The 23,705-nt window shown below is 38.8% G+C and overlaps 1 protein-coding gene across 4 annotated transcripts in view; it reads right to left on the bottom strand.

The window, feature by feature from the left end:
* CLASP1 (cytoplasmic linker associated protein 1) overlaps nt 1-23,009 on the bottom strand; it is a 310,506-nt gene extending 287,497 nt beyond the window's left edge. For 2 of the 4 annotated variants that reach the window (XM_073241305.1, XM_073241306.1), the window contains exons 1-3: nt 22,718-23,005; nt 17,332-17,468; nt 13,477-13,544 (exon numbers count right to left, since the gene is read on the bottom strand). The gene's annotated coding sequence lies outside the window, so the exon portion shown is untranslated. Of the gene's footprint in view, nt 1-13,476; nt 13,545-17,331; nt 17,469-22,717 lie in introns of all 4 variants that reach the window. The other 2 variants (XM_073241304.1, XM_073241303.1) reach the window with 2 other exon arrangements.
* Between the last annotated feature and the right edge of the window lie 696 nt (nt 23,010-23,705).

Raw genomic sequence — 23,705 nt, 5'->3', positions numbered from 1 at the left:
GGGTTCCCCTTTCTCCACATATTCACCAGCATTTTTTGTTCCTATTCTTTCCTATGTTGGCCACCATAAGTGGCGTGAGGTGATATATCATTGTGCTTTTAATTTGCATTTCCCTGAGAATTAGTAATGTGGAGCGTCTGTTCGCCATACAAATTTCTTCTTTGGAGAAATGCCTATTTCCTTCTCCCATGTTTTAAAAGGGTTATTTACTTTTTGGGTGTTGAGGTGTATGAGTTCTTTATATATTTTGGATGTTAAACCTTTGTCAGATATGTATGTATTGTAAAGTCTTTTACAAATGTATTCTCCCATACTGTAGGATGTCTTTCTGTTCTGCGGATAGTGTCCTTTGCTGTACAGAAGCTTTTTAGCATCCTGTCATCCCATTTGTTCATTTTTTATTCTGTTTCCCTTGCCTGAGGAGAACCGTTCAGGAAAAAGTTGCTCACGTTTACATTCAAGAGATTCTTGCCTATGTTTTCTTCTAAGAGTTTTATGGTTTCATGACTTACACTCAGATCTTTCATCCATTTTCAGTTTACTCTTGTGTATGTGGTTAGACAATAATCCACTTTCATTCTCTTGCATATAGCTGTCCAGTTTTACCAACACCAGCTGTTGAAGAGGCTGTCATTTCCCCCATTGTATATCCATGACTCCTTTATCATATATTAATTAACCACATATGGTTGGGTTTATATGCAGGCTCTCTAGTCTGTTCCTTTGGTCTATGGGCCTGTTCTTGTGCCAATACCAAATTGTCTTGATTGCTATGGCTTTGTAGTAGACATTGAAGTCAGGGAATGTAACTCCCCTGCTTTATATTTCCTTCTCAGGATTGCTTTGGCTATTCGGGGTCTTTTGTGGTTCCATATGAATTTTAGAACTATTTACTCTAGTTCGTTGAAGAATGCTGTTGGCATTTTGATAGGGACTGAATTGAATCTATACATCGCTTTAGGCACTATGGCCATTTTGACAATACTAATTCTTCCGATACATGAGCACAGGATATGTTTCCATTTATTGGTTTCTTCTTTAATTTCTCTCGTGAGTGTGTTGTAGTTTTCTGAGTATAAGTCTTTCACTTCCTTGGTTAGGTTTATTCCTAGATATTTTATTTTCTTTGATGCAATTGTGAATGGAACTGTTTTCCTGATTTCTCTTTCTGCTAGTTCATTGTTAGTATATAGCAATACAACAGATTTCTGTGTATTAATTTTGTCCTGCAAATTTGCTGAATTCAGATATTAGATCTAGTAGCTTTGGAGTGGATTCTTTAAGGTTTTCTATGTACAATATCATGTCATATGCAAACAGGGACAGTCTGACTTCTTCCTTGCCAATCTGGATGCCTTTTAGAATTCTGTTGAATAAAAGTGGGGAGAGTGGGCATCCTTTTCTCGTTCCCAATCTTGGAGGAAAAGCTTTCAACTTCGTACTGTTAAGCGTAATGTTGGCTGTGGGTTTGTCATATATGGCCTTTATTATGTTGAGGGTACTTGGCATCGATATCCATTTTGTTGAGAGATTTTATCATGAATGGATGTTGAATTTTGTCGAGTGCTTTTTCAGCATCTATGGAGATGATCATGTGGTTTTAGTCCTTCTTTTTCTTGATGTGGTGGATGATATTGATGGATTTTCGAATGTTGTACCATCCTTGCATCCCTGGGATGAATCCCACTTGATTATGGTGTATGATCCTCTTGGTGCATTTTTTAATTTGGTTTGCAAATATTTTCTTGAGTATTTTTGCATCTATGTTCATCAGGGATATTGGTCTGTAGTTTTCTTTCTTTGTGGTGTCTTTGCTTGGTTTTGGTATTAGAGTGATGCTGGCTTCACAGGATGTGTTGGAAGTATTCCTTCCTCTTCTATTTTCTTGAAAACTTTAAGCAAAGTGGGTATTATGTCTTATCTGTCTGATAAAATTCAGCGGTGAATCCATCTGGTCCGGGGATTTTGTTCTTGGGTAGTTTTTTGATTACCGATTCAATTTCACTGCTGGTGATAGGTCTGTTTAGAAGTTCTGTTTCTTCCTGGGTTAGTCTTGGAAGGTTGTATTTTTATAGAAAGTTGTCCATTTCTTCTAGGTTATCCAGTTTGTTTCCATGTAATTTTTCATAGTATTCTCTCATAATTCTTTGTCTGTGGTGTTCATAATGATTTTTCCTTTCTCACTTTTGATTCTGTTTATGTGTATAGACTCTTTTTTTTCTTAATAAGTATGGCTGGGGGTTTATCTATTTTGTTTATTTTCTCAAAGAATCAGCTCTTGTTTTCATTGATTCTCTCTACTGCTTTATTCTTCTCAATTTTATTTATTTATGCTTTAATCTTAATTATGTCCCTGTTTATAATGACTTTGGGCCTCATTTGTTCTTCCTTTTCCATTTTTGTTAATGTTGAGTTTAGACTGTTCATTTGGGATTGTTTTTTCCTCAGGTAGGTGTGTATTGCAACATACTTTCCTCTTAGTTTGGTCTTCACTGCGTCCCACAGATTTTACGGTGTTGAATTACTGTTGTCATTTGTGTCCATATATTGCTTGATCTCTGTTTTTATTTGGTCATTGATCCATTGATTATTTAGGAGCATGTTATTAAGCCTCCATGTGTTTGTGGCCTTTTTCATTTTCTTTGTGTAATTTATTTCTAGTTTCATACCTTTGTGATCTGAGAAGCTGGTTGGTACAATCTGAATCTTTTTTAACTTACTGAGGCTCTTTTTGTGGCCTAGTATATGATCTATTCTTGATAATGTTCCATATGCACTTGAGAAGAATGTGTATCCTATTGCTTTTGGATGGAGTGTTCTGTAGATGACCATTAAGTCCACCTGTTCTAATTCATTGTTCAGTGCCTCTGTCTCTTTACTTATTTTCTGTTTGGTTGATCTGTCCTTTGGAGTGAGTGGTGTGTTGAAGTCTCCTAAAATGAATGCAATGCATTCTATTTCCTCCTTTAATTCTGTTAGTATTTGTTTCACATATGTAGGTGCTCCTGTGTTGGGTGCACAGATATTTATAATAGTTATATCCTCTTGTTGGACTGACCTCTTTATCATTATGTAATGTCCTTCGTTGTCTCTTGTTACTTTCTTTGTTTTGAAGTCTATTTTGTCAGATACAAGTACTACAACTTCTGCTTTTTTCTCCCTACTAGCTGCATGAAATATCCTTTTCCATCCCTTAACTTTCAGTCTGTGTATGTCTTTGGGTTTGAAGTTAGTCTCTTGTAGGCAGCATACAGATGTGTCTTGTTTTTTTATCCATTCTAGTACTCTGTCTTTTGATTGGTGCATTCAGACCATTTATCTTAAGGGTAATTATCAATCGATAGGTATGTACTTATTGCCATTGCAGGCTTTAGATTCATGGTTACCAAAGGTTCAATGGTAATTCCCTTACTATTTAACAGTCTAATTTAACTCACTTTGTATGCTATTACGTACACAAACTAAAGGTTCTTTTTTTCCCTCTTTTTCTTCCTCTTCCATTTTTTATATATTTGGTATCATATTCTGTACTCTTTGTCTATGCCTTGATTGACTTTGGTGGTAGTTCATTTGATTTTGCATCTGGTTAGTAATTAATTGTTCTACTTTGCTGTCATTTTATTTCCCTTAGTGACAGCTATTTAGCCTTAGGAATACTTCCATCTATACCAGTCCCTCCAAAATGCACTGTAGAGGTGGTTCGTGGGATATAAATCCTCTCAGCTTTTGCTTATCTGAAAACTGTTTAATCCCTCCTTCAAATTTAAATAATCTTGCCAGGTAGAGCATTTGTGGCTCAAGGCCCTTCTGTTTCATTGCATTAGATATATGATGCCACTCCCTTCTGGCCTGTAAGGTTTCTGTTGAGAAGTCTGATGATAGCCTAATGGGTTTTCCTTTATAGGTGATCATTTCTCTCTCTCTGGTTTTTACAAGTCTGTCTTTATCCTTGATCTTTGCCATTTTAATTATTATATGTCTTGATGTTGTCTTCATTGGGTCCCTTGTGTTGGGAGATTTGTGCACCTCCATGGCCTGAGAGACTATCTCCTTCCCCAGATTGGGGATGTTTTCAGCAATTACCTCCTCAATGACACTTTCTATCCCTGTTTCTCTGTTCCTCTTCTGGTTCCCCTATAATGTGAATATTGGTCCGTATGGATTGGTCACACAGTTCTCTCAATATCCTTTCATTCTTAGAGATCCTTTTTTCTCTTGGGGCCTCACCTTCTTTGTATTGCTCTTCTCTAATTTCCATTCCATTTACCACCTTTTCTATTACATCTAATCTGCTTTTAAATCCCTCCATTGTATGTTTCATTTCAGATATGGAATTTCTTAATGATTGAATCTCTGTCCTAAATTCATCCCTGAGTTCTTGAATTTTTTTCTGTACCCCCATGAGCATGTTTATGATTTTTATTTTGTACTCTCTTTCAGGAAGATTGGTGAGTTCAGTTTCATTTGGCACTTTTTCACGGGTTTGAGAGATACTGGTCTGAACCAGGTTTCTCTGACGTTTCATATTTCTATGTGGCGCCCTCTAGTGCCCAGAAACTCTAGTCTCTGGAGCTACTCAGACCCTGGAGTGAGGTTGGGGGTCACAGGGGAGTGGCACTGGTGCCTGATGGGAGGAAAGATCTGTTTCCTGATTCCTGGCTTCAGTGCTTGTCTCCAGTGTCAGAGCCAGTGGGCCAAGCACACAGGTGTAACCCTCTGTGCTTTACGTCTTTAGCTGTTGTAGGGGGGCCTCCCTCTGGCTGGCCTCATGCCAGCACAGTGACTTCAGGTTTGCAAACTAGTGCAAGCAGCCCAGGAGGAAGGAGCAGCAGGCTGTGTGTCACATTGGGGAGCCTCGGAGCTGAGTAGCCAGCCATGGGGATGGAGAGCCTGAAGCTCCTCTAAGTTCCCAACCTGCTGGGTAGAGCATGCCCAGACAACCTTGTCCACCTATGCCTTCTCCCCAGCAGCAAAGTCCGTGCAATGCCCACCCCATCAGCAGCCCTCTCACTCCTAGGAAGCCTCTCAGACTGCCCACCTTTCCTTTGTCCCAGAGTGGCTGGATGTGGATCCTCGCCCTCCAAAAACAGCTGGAATCTCAGTCTCTGAAGCACTCCACATGTCCCAACTCCCCAACCCCACCAACCTCCAGAGCACCACATAATGTAGGTTTGTGCTCCAAAGCATATCTCCAGTGCTGAGTGTTCAGCAGTCTTAGGCTTCCACCCCCTCCCTGCTCTGTTTCTCTTCCTCCTGCTGGCAATCTGGGGCAGGGGAAGGGCTTGGGTCCTGTGGGATCAAGGCTTTGGTGCATTACCGTTTTGTGAGGTCTGCTCTATTCTCTGGGTGTATGCAGTCTGGTGCAGCCTTCTTTCCTGTTGCTGTTTTAGGATTAGTTGTATTAACTATATTTTCTTATAGTATGTGGTTTTGAGAGGAGTTCTCTTTCTCACCTCTCATGCCGCCATCTTGAATCAATCTCTCCAAATTTTCAATAGATTTATTGAAAAACATCTGTGTAGAAATGGGCCCATGCAGTTCAAACCCTTCTTGTTCAATGGTCAACTGTGTAATCCTTCTAATACAGTGCTAGACTCAGTTTGCTGGTATTTGTTGAAGACTTTCAGCATCTATATTCATAAAGTATACTGGCCTGTAATTTTCTTTTCTTATGTTATCTTTGTATGAATTTGTTAATAGAGTAATAACACCATCAAAGGATGAACTGCAAAGCATTCCATCCTCCTCTTTATTTTGAATTTGTGAAGAATTCACATTTTGGTGGATTTGACAGAATCACCTAATGTGAAGTCATCTGAGCCTGGACTCTTTTTTTATGGCATGTTTTTTGGCTTTAATTCAATCTCTTTACTTGTTGGTCGTTTCAGATTTTCTGTTTTTTCTTGAGTCAATCTCAGTAGTGTCTTTCTAGGGATGCCTACATTTCATCTAGGTTGTTTAATTTGTTGGAATAGAACTGTTCTTTGTATTTCCTAATGCTTCTTATTTTGGTAAAATCAATAGTAACATCTCTCTTTCACTCTTGATTCTATTAATTTGAGTCTTGTCCCTGTTTTTCTTAAGCAATCTAGCTTAAGGTTTGTCAATTTTGTTTATCTTTTCAATTTTTGGTCTATTGACTTCCTCTACTTTTTTTCTCTACTTCATTTCTTTCTTATCTAGTCTTTATATTTTTAACCTTTCTTCTGCTTGCATTCTGGCTTAGTTTGTTTTTCTCTTACTAATTTCTAAAGATAAAACTTTAGGTTACTGATTTAAGATCTTCTTTTTTAACATTTAAAACTGTAACTTTTCCTCTGAACACTGCTTTTGCTGTACACCCTAAGTTACATTATGTTGTTTTATTTTTTGCATGAAGCACAGCAAGCACTCAATAAACATTTACTGTTGAACTATGAGTGAACGGCAGAGTTTTTTTTTAATTGTAGTAAAATATACATAAGATTTATGATTTTAACCACTTTTAAGTATACAGTTCAGCAGCATGAAATACCTTTACATACTGCGCAACCATAACTACCATGGTGCATTATGTTTTTGTTTTCAAACATCAGAGTATTTTCTAATTTTCTTTGTGACTTCCTCTTTTACCCATTGGTGATTCAGGAGTGTGTCAATTTTCCCAATTTCCCTCTGTTATTGATGTCTAATAGCATTTCACTGTGATAAGAGAACATACTTTTAGGTTTACTGAGTCTTGTTTAATGGCATAACATATGATCTCTACTGGAGAATGTTCCACATGCACTTGAGAACAACATGTATTCTATTATTATTAGGTGCAGTGTTCTGTACATGTCTGTCCCTTAATGATTAAGAACTCTGTCTGCATCTAGACCATATTTAAGAAAAAAAAATTGTCAATGATCTAAACTTAAATTTTTCATGTTATCCCCAGTTTTCATACCATTTACTCCATGTTATATATCAAGTCTCCCCTTCAAAATTAAAAATCCCAGTTTCTAGCACCATATTAAGAGATGGTTTCTAAGAGTGAGGCCTCCTAAAAAAGTAAGCAGAAAACTTCATACATACCCTCATGAGATGTTCTAGGAGGTTCTGAAACATGAAATCCCCAGACATAGGTGAATAAGGGGAGAGTACAGCATCTGATATGTCATTTGATAGCATGACAGCTGACATGGCCATCCCAAATTTCTCAAGGGAATTGGGTTACACCCAGTTGAAAATAAGAAAATCCTATTAAGTTCTGGTTATTCAATGTGAAGACAGGAGTAAAAAGGCTTGGGATATAAAAGCAGGAGAGTAGTCTGTTCCTGAATAAAACTGTAAAGTAATACAGCAGCAGTTTAAAGTTTGGCCTTCATTTCAATGTACAATAAGCATGGCTACTTCACATTTGAAACAGCACTTTCCAATTCACTAAGTGATTATTCAAATACAACTTGAGTAGTCTGTTCCTGAATAAAACTGTAAAGTGATACAGCAGCAGTTTAAAGTTTGGCCTTCATTTCAATGTTCAATAAGCATGGCTACTTCACATTTGAAACACCACTTTCCAATTCACTAAGTGATTATTCAAATACAACTTCCTTTATCCCCCAGCAAAACCTCTATAAGATTGTTATTACCATACCTATTTTCAGGAGAGGAAACAGATTCAGAAGCAAAGTGACTTCCAGGGTCACACATCAACTATGAAACAGAACCAAGATTTGAACCTGTGCTATTAATAACAAATCCAGGGCTATTTCCACCAAGTCACAGGGGCTACTTCTCACCAATATACACAGGTCTCTGAGTACTTTAGACATGTATATATGACTTGGAAAAAAGATATACAAGGGAGGATATATCCACCATACCGAATGTTCCCAAAATATGAGCAGAAGATCCTCAACAGAGAGGCGACGTGTACCCAGCACCACACTACACACTGAGCAAGTGCTCCATAAAGAGCAAATGCAGGGGAAGAACGAACCACAGGCATTCCCATAACAAACCCGAGGAGAGTGACTGGCAATCAGAGGGCTCAGTTCCTCCCACAGATATCAACAGCAAGCCAAAGGAATGATCAAAATAGGAAATAGAGAGAGAAAAAAGGGTTAATGCATAAACCTTCAGGGGAAACTAACTGAAAAGTAAACAGAAATTCTCTGCACTATTTTTGCAACTGCATGTGGAACTATAATTATTCCAAAATGAAAAGAAGAAAAAAGTGAAAAGATGCAAATGATGTGAACAGGGTCTTGGTCCCAGTTTTCCGAGTTCACTGAATACCTAAGCCTGCCTAATCTGCCAGGCATTGCCTTCAAGTTCCACACTTGCTCAGGTGAGAAAGACAAATGAACAATCTATTTCAACACTGCCAGTAAGGTGCTTTTCTGTAAGGCTATCTGCTTCTCTGGTAACTCCTTAGTGAACAGGGACAGGGAAACGAACCTTAGGGCACCCTTGGCAAAGCTCTGTCCTGGGCATACACAGGCACAGAAGCACAGGCTTTGCTCACCATCCCCTACTGCCCAAACCATCCCCTTTGCTGCTTCCATTCCTTGCTCCAGCATGATTCATACTGAAAATACAGAAGCTGATGGACTGGGAAAACCTAGTCACAGAGCCTTCAGTGATATGAATGGAAACCTGTGCTTGCTGAAGAAAGAGAACTGAACTGAGGGCTTCAGAGACTCATTTATTCATTGATCAGATGAATCTGATCTTCCTAGGTTTAACTTCAAATCTTTCAATGCAACATTAAGTGAGCTGGGAGAGGAAAAGAATTTGGAACATCACCTGAACAAAGACCAAGACCACTGAAAAAAAAACTTCATATATTGTTTCCTACCCACCCCACTGAAACCACATTTCAAGCACACAGACTGTAAATCTGTACTTCACTAAGCTTACACATAAAGTTGGGGAAATTTTGCTGTACTTCTCAGTTCAACTATAACAAAACACTGCTATCTAAAATGACATTTTTACAGTCATAGTTGATGGATTCAGGAAAAAAGTTCAAAAAGATCTGTGCCTTATCAATGCTAGTATATACTAAACTGCACATACAAATGCTGTTTCCAAAACGAGTTGTGACTGCTTCAAAATTTTTCAAACACTGACTTATTCTTTCCTATTCATCACTAAGATGGTTTTTTTTTAATACCAAAGACCTAGCCCTCATTCTAGTCACATGTTTAAACAAAACTATCACTTAAGAATGTAACTACGTATAATAAAATACACTTAAATACACTGCCAATGGAAATAAAATTCATAACTACCTTAGACAATCTTTAAACATCTATCAGTAATCTTTAAATATGTTTTAATCCAATAAATCCAAAATAAGAATTCATCTAAGGAAATAATTCATCAAGTATATTAAAATGTATACATAAAGTTCTTCACTGCAGCTGTTCATGAAAATAATTTTAAGGATAACTCTAAATGTTTACAAAACATGGAATTGGGGAAGAAATTATAGTACAATCCAAACAAGACTATACTATGCAGTCACTGAAAAGAATAGTAAAAGTATGTTCTTATTGGCCTGCAAAGAATCTACAATCAGTTTAGTTTAAAAAGCAAACTAGGAAACATCATGCTTATGATGTCATTTTTGTTTATAGAACAAAAGGTAGTCACTTTTATTTTAAATGCATAGGAAACACATGAAGGAAATATACACTATATTTTCTACAATGAAAATGCACTATGTATGTATGTATGTGTGTGTGTAAACACACTTTTTTTAAACATTTTAAAAACAATAGTGGTACTAACAGAGCAATGCTGCAGGATATCCACACACACACTGCCTTGTAAATGCAGAGTATCTGGGAAATCATTTAAGAAACTATAATCGCTGGTTGCCTCTGAAAATGAGATGTGGAAGAATGAGAAAAGGGTGGAGGAAAACTTCTATTTCACCCAATAGAGGTGTACCTTTTAAACTTTTTAACCATGTACATATTATCTATTCAAAGGAAGTACACATTTGAGAACATTGAAAAAAATGTTAAGTCTTTCTAGTTAAACCATACTGTATCGAGTAAATACCAGAAAGTTGCTTGTAAAGTCAAATAAAACTGTAATCCTGAAACCACAGGCATCAACAGTTACTACAAGAATTGAAAACTGTACAAAGAGCTGGTTATTCAGCAAAGTGTCCATCTCTGGTACTCATCTCTAGAAGGCAGCACTGGTAACACCTATAAGGAAACAGAGCTTATTTCTGAACCTCACCTGGCCATGGAATTCTTGCAAAGTCAAAAACAGGAAAGCAAAGACAAGAACCCAACTCATGTTTGAATACTGTACTATAGCCATATTTTAGTTCAAAAACGGCATAGGATAAGACAGGGTCCTATGCTTTTACAAAATTATGTTTGATTGTATTAACCACAACATTCTCATATATTGCAGGCTGGGTTTTGTTAAAAACTTCAAAGCTGGGTAATATGGCAATATCTCTCAAAAGAAAGACAAACAACTTTCAACACAAAACATTAACTTACCAGAATTTTATTTACATACATGCAAAATACATTGTTACATGATTATCCTTTGTAACATTGTTTATAAATGCAAAAGACTAGAAAAAACTGTTCCTCAATAAGAGAAGGTAAATTATGGTATGTCACACAAAGGCATGCTATTCAACCATACTCTTCATTTAAAAAATGAGGAAGGCTTTTCATGTACTAAAAGAATGATTTCCAAGATACATCAAGTTAAAAAAGAAAAAAAAAGCAAATGCAGGGTCAATAGTAAACAGGAGAGAAGGAAAATTTTAAATTTAAATCATGTAGATGTATGTTCAAAAAATAAATTTTTGTAATAAAAAAAGTAATGCATTTAACTAGCAGTTCTATTTCTCTCTTATAGATAATTTAAACAAGATCAGAAGAATCTTCATATATAACTACAACAGATTTAAATTCACTCATAATAAAAAGGAAACACAAGAATATCCCCTAGGTATCTTTTCAAAAAAATCTTACAGCCAATATGCATGTAATAAGCTTGCGACTACAGTAAGAATTATACAATTTTAATAATGCCATCACTATCAAGAAGCAATCTCAATAGCAACCAGTCTCCCAAAAGCACAATGTCTAACCACCCCCCCACCTCAAAATCCCAAAATTGAATCACTGATCAGTTGATGATTCAAGTGAAGTTCTGAAAATAGAAGAGGTCCTGATTTTATACAGACCTACAGCTCCCTGCAAGATATTAAACAGCCTTCTCTCAGCAACGGTGGTTTCTTGGCTCTTGTCTGTGGCCACTTCACAAAATTAGACCATGGCATTAATATGGCCAAGAGGGAGGCTCCATGTCCCATAGTCACATGCAAGGTCCCCAGCCAACACAGCTCTCTTGTTAAGTGGAAGGCAACAAGGAGGTCCCAAGTTCAGGACCTCACATCCTTCAGGTCAGAACAGGAAGAGGGCGCATGGCTTCCCCACCCAGCCCATACAGGGCAACCCTCCCCTTCACCTCCACACAGCAGCACACCTAAGCAGGAATCACAGCCACCTCCTCCCTTGTCTAGTTGCCTTCTTAGGGCGGAGCTCTTTGGGAACAGGGCTGAGAGCCTCTCTGTCCTCAGGCACAGCAGTGAGGCTGTTGAATGAAGATTCTGACCTAGGTACTTTGTGTGTTCATTCCCCACTAGTCACTCACGATACACCCTAGAATAACTCTACTCTAACGGCCACAGTTCTCATCAAAGGCTGTGTTTTTAGGTCCACTTCCCATTAATGCTTATACACAGCCTTTCTGCATGCCCTCTGCTGGATCCAAAAGAGGTCAAGTACTCAAATGATTATGAAATGTTCCATATCTTCCAGAGCTTAATCATTCTGTCCTGACTCCAGAAAATTATTGCTGTATAATTCAGCTATGTATTGTTTCTGTTTCTTTTTCTGAATACATGCTTCTTGGGCAATTTCAGAAATCTACTCCAAGTTCTGAAAATAATGAGAGAAAGGGAAGCTTTTCCCATTATCTTCACTTTAAAAATGCAGTCACAGGCCACAGGAAATCTATGAGGCATGCCAATCACTACCAATAAGTAAAATCAATCAGCATTAGGCTAAAATGCCACATCTATTAGCCCCAATCAGCTCCACAAAGGGTAATGTGGCATTGACAGTGCTCTTTTTAAAGGACCATCCTCCTGAGAATAGGGTCCCATGTCTGGAGGGTGATATATTAAGTGATAAAAACACTTCTTGAGTCAAACTTTGTGTATATAGATAAAGCTATATACTACCCCTCATAAATAAATATACTTATTTATGGGGAAGTTACGCATAACTTCCCCATAGATAGGGCCAGACATACTAGAAGAAAAGAGCATCTTTCCTTCTTACTTTCCCCAGCATAAACCATTCTTCCTCTTAAGATAGTTCAAGCTCTTGCTGAATCACTTTGGTAGCTTACAATTATCTTGAAAGCATATGAAATACTGAATTTGCTCTGGCTTCTCTGATTTACATTGCTTGGAACTAGAAAATATAGGAATAAAATAATTCCTTTCTTTGTTTTCACTATTAATAATAAGGATATGTTAAAACAAACAATAGATTAATAACCAGTATCTCCTATGATAAAGTGTTTATAAAACAAGATACTAAGAAATACCTACTTAGGAGTCAAAACCTACTGGAAAACAAAACTGAGCTTTCCCTTCATGGACATCTGGAAGGTAGATTACAAAGTGGACTCCCAAAGGCAATCTGATCACTTTGGGCAAGTAACACTAGACTCTACTGAACACTGAAGAGAGTGATGGAGGGAAATCTGCTAATATGGACCCAGAGAGAAAGATCTTCAATAGTTAACTTTTGGGATTTCTAGGCAAAAATAATTTTCCAATGATATTTGATTTTTTGTTAGAAAATACACTTTTATGACAAAGTCACAATTTTTGTCAAAAATGAAAAGGTAAGGTGTCTAAATATACAAACTCCCTCCTAAAATAAATCACCCCAATTTAAAACTCATAACCTTAAATAACAAGTAAAAAACTTTTCAGTTATCCATGAAATGAACCCCATCTTATGCAACGGGAGGTTTGTCCAAATATCTTACATCACATACAAAAACATTAGTTATGCATTTGAAAGACCTAGATACTACTATCAATCCTCACATTTGGGAAAATGGCTTAAAAGGACCTGAATTAAAAATCTTGGAGAACTTTATAATATACTGATCAACTCTCTTTAAAGGAGAATTTTCTGCAATCACTCAAATATATTCACAAAGGTCTACATTTAGCTTTACAGTTCAGTCAATAAAAGCCAAGGCCATCACTTGCATGGCACTAGACTGGGCACTAGAATGAGGAGGGGACAAAAGAGGGCTATAAATTGGGAAACAAAAAAACATAATATATACCCTACTCTGAAGGTCCTTACCATCTGTTTTGGAACACAAATCACTTAAAAGTAACTATACAAAATTAAAAGAAATGAAGGAACTCACATTTACTAAGTATCTCTCATATGTCAAGCAGCAAAGCTGTAACACACACAAACATCCATGTATCCCATCTGAAGGAAAGAAATCAAGGTGGGGAAGTTTTAAATTGGTGCAGCCATTATGGAAAAGTTTGGCAGTTCCTCAAAAAGCTAAACACAGAATTACCACATGACCCAGTAATTCTACTCTTAAGTATATAGCCAAAAGAATTAAAAACAGAGTTGCAAACTGAAATTTGTAAACCAGTGTACACTGCAGCATTATTTACAATAGTCAAAAAGTATAAACAACCCAAGTTCCATTAACAGATGGATAAACAAAATGTAGTATCCATACAATGGGTATTTAGTTCAGCAATTAAAAAGGAATAACATTCTGATAAAGTTACAACGTGAATGACCCTTGAAAATATTAAGCTAAGTGAAATAAACCAGTCACAAAAGGACAAATATTGTATGATTCAATTTATATGAAAACTAAAATAGTCACAAGTCCACAAGTAGACTAAGAGTTAACCAGGGACTGAGTGAAAGGAAAGAATGGGATTTATTACTTAACAGTTACAGAGTTTCTGTTTGGAGTGACAGAAAAGATTCGGAAGCAGACTGTGATGATGCTTGCACAACAGTGTGAATGTGCTTAATGCCACTCAACTGTATACTTAAAAATGGTTAAAATGTCATATTTTATGTTACATATATTTTTACCACAATAAAAAACTAAATTAAGAAGAAAAAAGTTTCTATCAAATCATTAATAATCTGAATTGTCTGGAAGTAGGTTTCAAATCAGCGACTCAAATCCAAAAAGGACTACATAGTTCACCTGATCTAACCTTCATGGAAACTCTAGTGGGAAGCCTGCAGCTCTACATCCTTCCTGACCAGTGAGGAGGCATCTCCAGATGCTGTGGATGCCAGGAGCAGGCTTTCTCCCAAGGCAGCCCACTGACCTTCCATGAAGGAGGAATAAACTGTGATGAGAAACAGAGATAAATGGAAAGGAAGCTGAAGCATCTGAGAGCCAGTCTGTTACTGTGCTGCTGTGTGACCATGGGCAAGCTATTCCACTTCTCTAAGTCTCAACTTCCTATCATTACAAAATAAAAATAGCATCTGCCTTTAAATATTGCTGCAAGAATTAGCAAAAGTCTACCTATAGCACCCAGGCTAGTACCCGGGCGATGCTGGGTGCTCAATCCATGATGGCCATTGCCATTGTGACAGTAAGTCTATGTGCCACCTGCTGGCCAACCAAAGGCTGAACAGGACATGGCTTGGATCTGATCACCTCTAGGACCTATCAGAATTAAAATAAAATACAGCCACCAATACCATGACCAATACCACGAGAATACTTAAGAGAAGGAGCCATTTTTATGCATTTCAACAACTCGACAGGCTGGCTTATTGTTCCTAGAATGAACTCGGCTCCTCTACATTAGGAAGAGCACTGCTATACAATTCATTCTCTCCATACAATGGGCCTCCGTTAGCATGTGTGAGCAGCCGCTCAAAACAGTCTGACTCTACCCACAGGAAAGACACACTCTGTGAGGAAACTGAGCAGAAAAGTAGCTAGAAGGTAGTTCTGAGGGAACTCTCAAACTCTGGTGGCCTCAGAATAATTTGGGAAATCTGTTAAAAAGGCAGATGCCTCACCCCCACCACCAGAGATTCTGATTACTAAATATTTCAGGCAGAGCCCCTGAGCATAACTGTTTAAAGAAACACTTGAAAGTAGACCATAAAAGTGTTTTGAGATTACATCCTGATGTTGACAAATAGACCAAATGGTCCCACAAAGCAAAGGATACATTTTCCTCCATACCCATCTACAAATGCAAAAGCTTTGGCAATGCAAGACAAAAGCAGAAACCAAGGAAGTGAGAGAGATCACCTGCACGTAATATCTAACAAAAATCACATACACTTGGTTCATATAAAAGTCCATCATTGTTAAATGGAAACACATCCCAGGCTCATGGATAGGAAGAATTAATATCGTCAAAATGGCCATCCTGCCTAAAGCGATCTATAGATTCAATGTAATTCCTATCAAAATACCAACAGCATTCTTCAACAAACTAGAGAAAATCGTCCTCAAATTCATATGGAATGACAAAAGACCTCGAATAGCCAAAGCAATCCCGAGAAGGAAGAATAAAGCAGGGAGAATTACACTCCCCAACTTCAAGCTCTACTACAAAGCCACAGTAATCAAGACAATTTGGTACTGGCACAACAACAGACCCATAGACCAATGGAAGAGACTAGAGAGCTGTGATATAAACACAACCATATATGGTCAATTAATATATGATAAAGGAGCCATGGACATACAATGGGGAAATGACAGCCTCTTCAACAGCTGGTGTTGGCAAAACTGGACAGCTACATGCAAGAGAATGAAACTGGATTATTGTTTAACCCCATACACAAAAGTAGACGCGAAATGGATTAAAGACTTGAATGTAAGTCATGAAACCATAAAGCTCTTAGAAGACAACATAGGCAAACATCTCCTGAATGAGCAACTTCTTCCTGAACCCATCTCCTCAAGAAAGGGAAACAAAAGCAAAAATGAACTCATGGGACTACATCGAACTAAAAAGTTTTTGTACGGCAAAGGACATCATCAATAAAACAAAAAGGCATCCTACAGTATGGGCGAATATATTTGTAAATGACATATCCGACAAGGGGTTAACATCCAAAATATATAAAGAACTTACACACCTCAACACCCAAAAAGCAAATAACCCAATTAACAAATGGGCAGAGGATATGAAGGGAAGGTTCTCCAAAGAAGAAATTCAGATGGCCAACAGACACATGAAAAGATGCTCCACATCACTAATCATAAGGGGAAATGCAAATTAAAACCACAATGAGATATCACCTCACACCAGTAAGGATGGCTAGCATCAAAAAGACTAAGAACAACAAATGTTGGCGAGGATGTGGAGAAAGGGGAACCCTCCTATACTGCTGGTGCGAATGTAAGCTAGTTCAACCATTGTGGAAACCAATATGGAGGTTCCTCAAAAAACTAAAAATAGAAATACCATTGGACCCAGAACTCCCACTTCTTGAAATTTACCCAAAGAATACAACTTCTCACATTCAAAAAGACATAAGCACCATATATGTTCATTGCAGCACTTTTTACAATAGCCAAGATATGGAAGCAACCTAAGTGTCCATCAGTAGATGAATGGATAAAGAAGAGGTGGTACATATATACAAGGGAATACTATTCAGCCATAAGAAAGAAACAAATCCTACCATTTGCAGCAGCATGGATGGAGCTGGAGGACATTATGCTCAGTGAAATAAGTGAAGCAGAGAAAGACAAATGCCAAATGATTTCTCTCATTTGTGGAGTATAACAATGAAGCAAAACTGATGGAACAAAATGGCAGCAGACTCAGAGACTCCAAGAATGAACTACTGGTTACCAAAGGGGAGAGGTGTGGGAGGGCGGGTGGGGAGGAAAGGAGAAGGGGACTGAGGGGTATTATGTTTAGTACACATGGTGTGGGGGATCACTGGGAGAACAGTGTTTCACAGAGAAGGGACATAGTGGATCTCTGGCAACTTGCTGCACTGATGGACAGTGACTGCATTGGGATATGGGTGGGGACTTGATAATATGGGTAAATGTAGTAACCATTGTTTTTTCATGTGAAACCTTCATAAGAGTGTATATCAATCACACCTTAATAAAAAATTTTTTTAAAAAAGTCCATCATTGTTGCTTTTTCCTTTTCAAAATACAATATAAGAAACAAAAAATAAAAATAATGTACTACTCTATACCTGTCACAATAACAAAAGTATATGTAAAGTATATTACCAGAAGTTGGCAAAAGTTTTGTGAAACTGGTACATCCTTAGATTGCTGGGAAAATTATTAACTGGTACAACCTTCTGGTCAGCAGGCAGGCAATTATATCAAAAGTCACCCAATAATCTCACTTCTTTGAATTTATCCTAAGGAAACAACACAGAAGAAGCAAACTATAAGCAAAAAGGCAGTCACTGCTGTAGTGTATGTTATCTAAAAAAAAAAATTCCTGTGTATCAGGAACCCCAGTGTACCAAAATGTGCCATATCATCTTAAATATGACAAAGCTATTAAAAATTAAAGTGACGCATACTATATCGTTACATGGAAACTATTCCTAAAACATGCAAGACCTAAAATTACTTACTAAAAAGTATGGGCATGTGAACAACTTCAATACGTGATACATTAAGAAGTAATAACTCGTATTAGGATGCTCTGTTGGGGGCTCCCCCATCCCCAGGCTCTCAACTTTCCATATTAGTGCTACATAATTATAATAAAACTATAAACAAATTTAACTGATTCTGCTTGGGAAGTCAACTGGACAACAGTTACAGAGACAAGAGGAAAATGGTGTCAATGACCTAAGCTATCCTAAATGAAGATAAACTCACCCAAAAGTGCCATGGTAGCAGATGGCTACAAGGCCAGTTCTAGATTTTTTTTCTCACAAGATAAATCTTAACAGATACATTAACTATCAAACCCTGAATTTACGTTTTTTAAGAAGCAAGTATAAACATACTAAAAGATAGGAAGATAGGCTTCTTGTGGTGACCATTTCATAATGTATATAAATTTCAAATCACTATATTGTATACCTGAAATCAATGTCAATATTCTTCAATTTAAAAAAATTGTTTTAAGATAGGAGGAAATCTGGTTTCGCAGCTATTCACATGGCAAAAAGATCAGGAGACTTTATGAACCACAACTTCAATACAAGCCAACAAAATCATGTAGCTAAGAGACAGTTCACATGGAAAAAACATCACACTGAGAAAGAGAAGGCCCAGTTCTAGTTCTATTCCACCTGGGATTTAACTTACAAGTCTTAGTTTCTCATCTATAAATTGACAGGATAATCCCCCCACCAACACTTACTTCACAGGACTTTGAAAGGAGCAAATAAGATCATGAACATAGAAGTACCTTGAAAATCTAGGGTTTGTTCCCTTAAATCCAGCTATTATTATGAAGCTGGTCATATATATGCAACTACAAAAAAGGGTTAGTTTCAGAAAAATACACTCCAAACTGATAATTAACAGGTGTGCCTCCCAAGGGGCTGGGATCTGGGGCCATACTCTTCCCTTTATCTGCACTGGTACAATCTTGAAGTGGAATCTATTATCTATTACTTGGTAACTTTTTTAATTTGTAAAGCAAATGCAATCACTGACAAAAGTCATACAGAGTTTAGTGTTCTCAAACTTTGAGGTTTTAAGAATCACCAGGGGGATTGTTAAAGCTGTTGCTGCCCTGGCCCCACATCAACTTAACTGACCAAAATCTCTGGGGGGACAGAAATAAATACTGTGAGGCCATTTGTATTTTAATAAGCCCTGCAAGTGAGTCTGGTGTCTTGATTACTGCTGTTACTACTACTACATTATTAAGATTACTCTTACTATGAGTACATAGTAGGAATACCATGTATAGCCACTTACTATATGCCAGGCACTATTCTCAGCCCTTTACATGTATCATCTCATTTAATCCTTCCAACAATCCTTTAAGTAGGTACTACTGTAACACTGCCCTCCCTTCACCCACATTTTATACATGAAATCATTAAAATACAAAAAGATGACTTAACTAGCCCACAGCCCAAAGTCACAGGGCTAGTAAATAGCAGAGCCAGAAAGCACAACACAGTTTGAAAATCCTTGATACAGTTTCCTAACCTAAAACAGCAGCTGTATAATCTGGTCAGTCATATCAAATAGTTTTATTTCAGACAGTACATTTAAAGGACACTGACAAAACAGAATTGCTTAAAGAAAGCATGGTGAAATCCTATTAAACCATGAAGGACAAAGGATCTAGGGCTGTTTATGTACTTCCAGTGTAACTGCATCAATTTATAACATTTTGTCTGTCTCCCCTGTTAGACCAAAAGCCCTTGAAGTGTGGAAACCACGCATGTCTTTTCAACTGTTCCTTCATGGTGCCTGGTGTCTACCTGGTAAAGAAAGAGCTTAATAAATTAATTAATCAATAAATCTAGAGAAGGCCTGATGACCATACTAAGAAATAAAAGGCCATTATGTGGAGAAAAAACAGACTTACTTCATGTTGCTTCAGTGGGTATAATTAAGACCAACAGGTAAAAGAGGAGGGGGAAGATTTGCTACAGTCTAAAATAACTTTCTAAGCAACCAGGACATGCCCAGTAACAGAGAAGCGTGTCTGCAGATTACAGCTTATAATGAGAATACAAAAGAGAAATACAGTAGGATTTTGGACTATAGGGCCTCTAAGAGCTGTTCCAAGGCTCAAATTCTGTACTTCTAAGTGAGGATACATTCATTTACTTTTTCCTACTTTCTACAGTGACTAGTTATGTAAATCCCCATAGTAAGCACAGTGGGCACCACAAAGTGTTCTACAAACTCCCAGTGCCCTCAAGGATCTGGAGAAGAGTAAATGCACAGGAACGGACCTTACAAGGAGAAAGGTAACAGATACCATACAAATCAGTAAGGAGTGAGCAGACTTCCAAGCAGGGAACAGGAGGGAAGTCAACAAAGGTATTATGGAAGAAATGCAGTCATTTAAGCACACTGCAGCTACATCTTGAGGGGTCTATAGCAGGGAGGTGGATTAGGGCTGCCGTAAGAAACTTGGGAGGAAAAACATTAGATATAGCAGTAATGGTATGCACATACAGGAAAGCCCTGCAGTCATGAAGGCCAGGCTAGAAACATTCAATAAATTCTGGTGCTAAAAAGAAAAGGCCTTCAGAGATCATGTAGTCAAACACACAAACTTTAAGGATGTTGTCTTGCTTGCACTGGGTAAAGAAAGGTTAGTTTACTTTCTTAAATTACACTTTACAAACCCAAAACTTAATTATCAATTTCTTCACTTAGCTTTTTTTTTTCCCAAGACTACAAGATCCTTCTCTTATTTTCTAGGAAATCTTTGGAATGATTCTGTTTTCAAACATTTGTTTTTTGCTACTGTCTACTCTTTACACTATTTGACAACCAGACTTGAAGTTATCAACACTGGCAGTTTTAAAATTCAGCTCTGAGCCTAATATTTATAATCTCTTAAATGATTATAATATTTACTAATAGTACTACAAAATAAAAAGTATTATATAATAATCTAAAAACTGTGACCTTAGAGGTAGAAGATCGTTAAGAACAAATGGAATCTCAAAAATAAATTTAGGTCTCAGGCCTAAGAAACGATCTCACCCAACTTACATGCTGTGAGACTGAGCCAAGAAAAGAGAATTAACAAGACTGGAACAAAAACTCTAAATCCAAAACTAATAAATAAAATACAACACATGTGAACAATTAACAATGTTCTTCCGGCCAACCATTTCTCAACATTCCTGTCAAACTATTTTAAGGATCTGAAATCCTGCTCTATAAAAAGCAGGTTCCAATCATCCAAACCACACTGGAGATTGTATCACAGTAGTTACTGAAGCATAAAACGCCAAGCTTCAGACTTTTGCTTCCTATGAGTACAAAAAAGCTTACCTCTGTTGCATAAAGTTCAGTCTGTGGACAAAATTCTGACATACTAAGAGATCTAGTTTTTCAATTCTAACCCCAATTAAAGGCAGAAGATTAGCAAAGGCCTTTTCTGTATTTACCACTTAGATTGTAACATGGAGATACAATATTTGACACCTCCACCAACCATCTTTTCAAAGGATTTCTGACTTCGGTTAACTTTGGTTGGAAAAATATAAAGCTAAGGCTGAAAACTCTTCCATAAAAATAAAAACTTTAAAACAGTGCTACATATTAGCTGATGAACTATAATTATCAAAACAGATTTGAGTAACAGTCGCTTCAAAGGTGTAAATACACAACTTTACAAAGATGAATAAGCTAACAGTTCACCAAATTTTAAATCTTTCTTATCAAAGGGAGAATATAAATTAATACTCCATAGCTCTAGAACATGTGTTATTTTTCTTATCTATATGGTCTCTACCAACGTTACCATTCTTCCATCCCCTTGACGAGCAAAAGGAACCCACTGCCCAGGATCCCGTGTACCAAGAGCTCCGTAAATGTCACAAATAATAGCTATAAAAGCAACAATTTCTAAAGCCATATTTCATATCAGAATGTGGTACTCAAATAGGGTGCAAGGCACATGGCGGCATGCAACAATTTCTCGCTTCTAACTCTTCTGCATCACTGCCTCCCAAAGGACCACAGAATCTTAAGCTCTTGCTGCCACATCTACAAATTAATGTTTAAAGAGCTCAAGGGCACTACGAATGGTATTTAATGAACGAACTCCACAAGAAACTCACCTACATGCAGTAAAATATGCTTTAGGGCTCCACCTATTTTTTTTATCTTAAAAAAATCTTTTTTAAAAACATTATGCAGTAAGTTAGACCCTGGAAAGCCCCATAACTCACCGAGCAGCTGGGAAAATGGAAAGCAAAATTCGATTAGCTCTATTGTACCCAACCAGGCTAACGTGCAAGATTACACACTCATCTTCGTCAGAGCGTCTCTGCCAATACCAAAGCACAACAAAGGCAAGTTGGGGAGGCTACACAAGGCTTAACTCAGCACTTGTACGCTTTCCCAGATTCCTAAAGAAGGTCTGTGCGGGCCCCAGGGACCAAGAGGACCCTCCCCATCCCGCACCGCCCGCTCAGCTTTTGTCTGGCCCTGCTGGGAGCCCCGGCCGCCTGCCTCCCCCGCACCCCGTTCTCTCTGGTCCTTTCTCCACACCCATCACTCGCCGATGACTAGTTGTCGGTTTCTCTCCTCGCCCCCTCCCCTCGCAATCCCGGGCTCTTCTCAAAAGGGACTCGAGGTTCACTAGCTTCTACCACCCGGCCAGGGACTCTTCAGGTCTGGAAGGGGGCCCGGGTGGGGTCTGGAAGAGGAAGAGAGAAGGGTACACAAAGCCGAGCTGACCCACAGCCGCCCCTCTTCCTGTCTCTGCAAAGCAGACTGGGATCTGCAACCTCCTGGCTGGATAAAACAACACTCCCATCCCGCTCCTAGCCCGGCTCCCACCTAAGGGCCGCCCCCTCCCCCCAAAGTACGCCCAAGAGCCGAAGACAGAGCCGGACGTCACCCCACCTAGACCCGACCTCCGCCACTGCGGTGGAAGGGGCAGGGGCCTCCGAGGGCTGGGGTCGAACTCTCCTAGCCCGACCCGACTACTTACAGCCACATTATTCGCTACTGCTGCAGCTGCGGGACAGACAGCCGCCGCCTTCTCCTCCACCCCAATGAGGTTAAGCGCTTGGTGCAGGGATTAAAAAAAAAAAAAAAAAAAAAAAAAAATGAAGCTCAGGGCGCCTGCGCAGTGCTGTCTCCCTGTTCCCCTTACCGCCACCGACCCTGTTGAACCATAGAGAGTGTAACCCGAGACCAGAGAGGCGGCTGGCTCGCTATGGCGACGCTCCGCGCAGGCGCCGGCTGGGCGCGGTGGGCTTCGGGAGCTACGAGTCCTGGGAGCTCTTGCCCTCTTGGAGAACATCAATTGACCCTCATGGGGACCCGCAGGGTAAAGATTCTTTAAGGAAAAGATGATTAGGGCGTTGTTGGGGCCCCTGCGAATTGCGGCAAAACCCAGGTTAGGAAAAGAGGATCAGATCTAAGTGGCCACGGCACTAGAGCACCAGAAAGCAGAGGGTATGACGAGTAGAACTAAGAGGGGACCAGGAAAGTCTAGTTATAAGTCATCCTGCCGGAACCTCCTCCATTCAGAGGTCTAATATCTGAAGGAAAAGACCTTTCACTTCTGGGTTACGCGCGTTCGCTTTCCCCAACCAATGTCCAACTTCGGGTAACTAGGATGAAGAAAGTTGTGCCCCGCGACTTCCTGTCCCGTCTCGCGTCCGTTCTCGAGTTAGTGCGGGCGGGAGGCGGTGTCACTTGAGCCGGAAGCAGAACTTTTTACCGATTCTTCGCCCTTTTTGGAGCGGGGCGGACCCGTGGAGGTCTGGGAGACTGAGAGGGCCCGTCGGAATCCCTGTTACCTTAGCACCTTCGCAAATCACGCTGCTCCTGTCCTCGTATTACTTCCGGATGGCACGTGGGGAAGGGTTTCGGAGGGTGGAAAGCCTGTGCAAATTACAAGGCTACCTTTTAAAGATCCTGAAAGGCCTACGGTTGGCCATGTCAAGCCCCTCCGCCGGCCGGTAATTTGA

Source organism: Manis javanica, chromosome 7 (assembly GCF_040802235.1).
Source record: "Manis javanica isolate MJ-LG chromosome 7, MJ_LKY, whole genome shotgun sequence".
Classification (NCBI taxonomy): Eukaryota; Metazoa; Chordata; class Mammalia; order Pholidota; family Manidae; genus Manis; species Manis javanica.
Note: the sequence above shows the minus strand (reverse complement) of the source record. Positions and strands in the feature narration are given on the sequence as shown.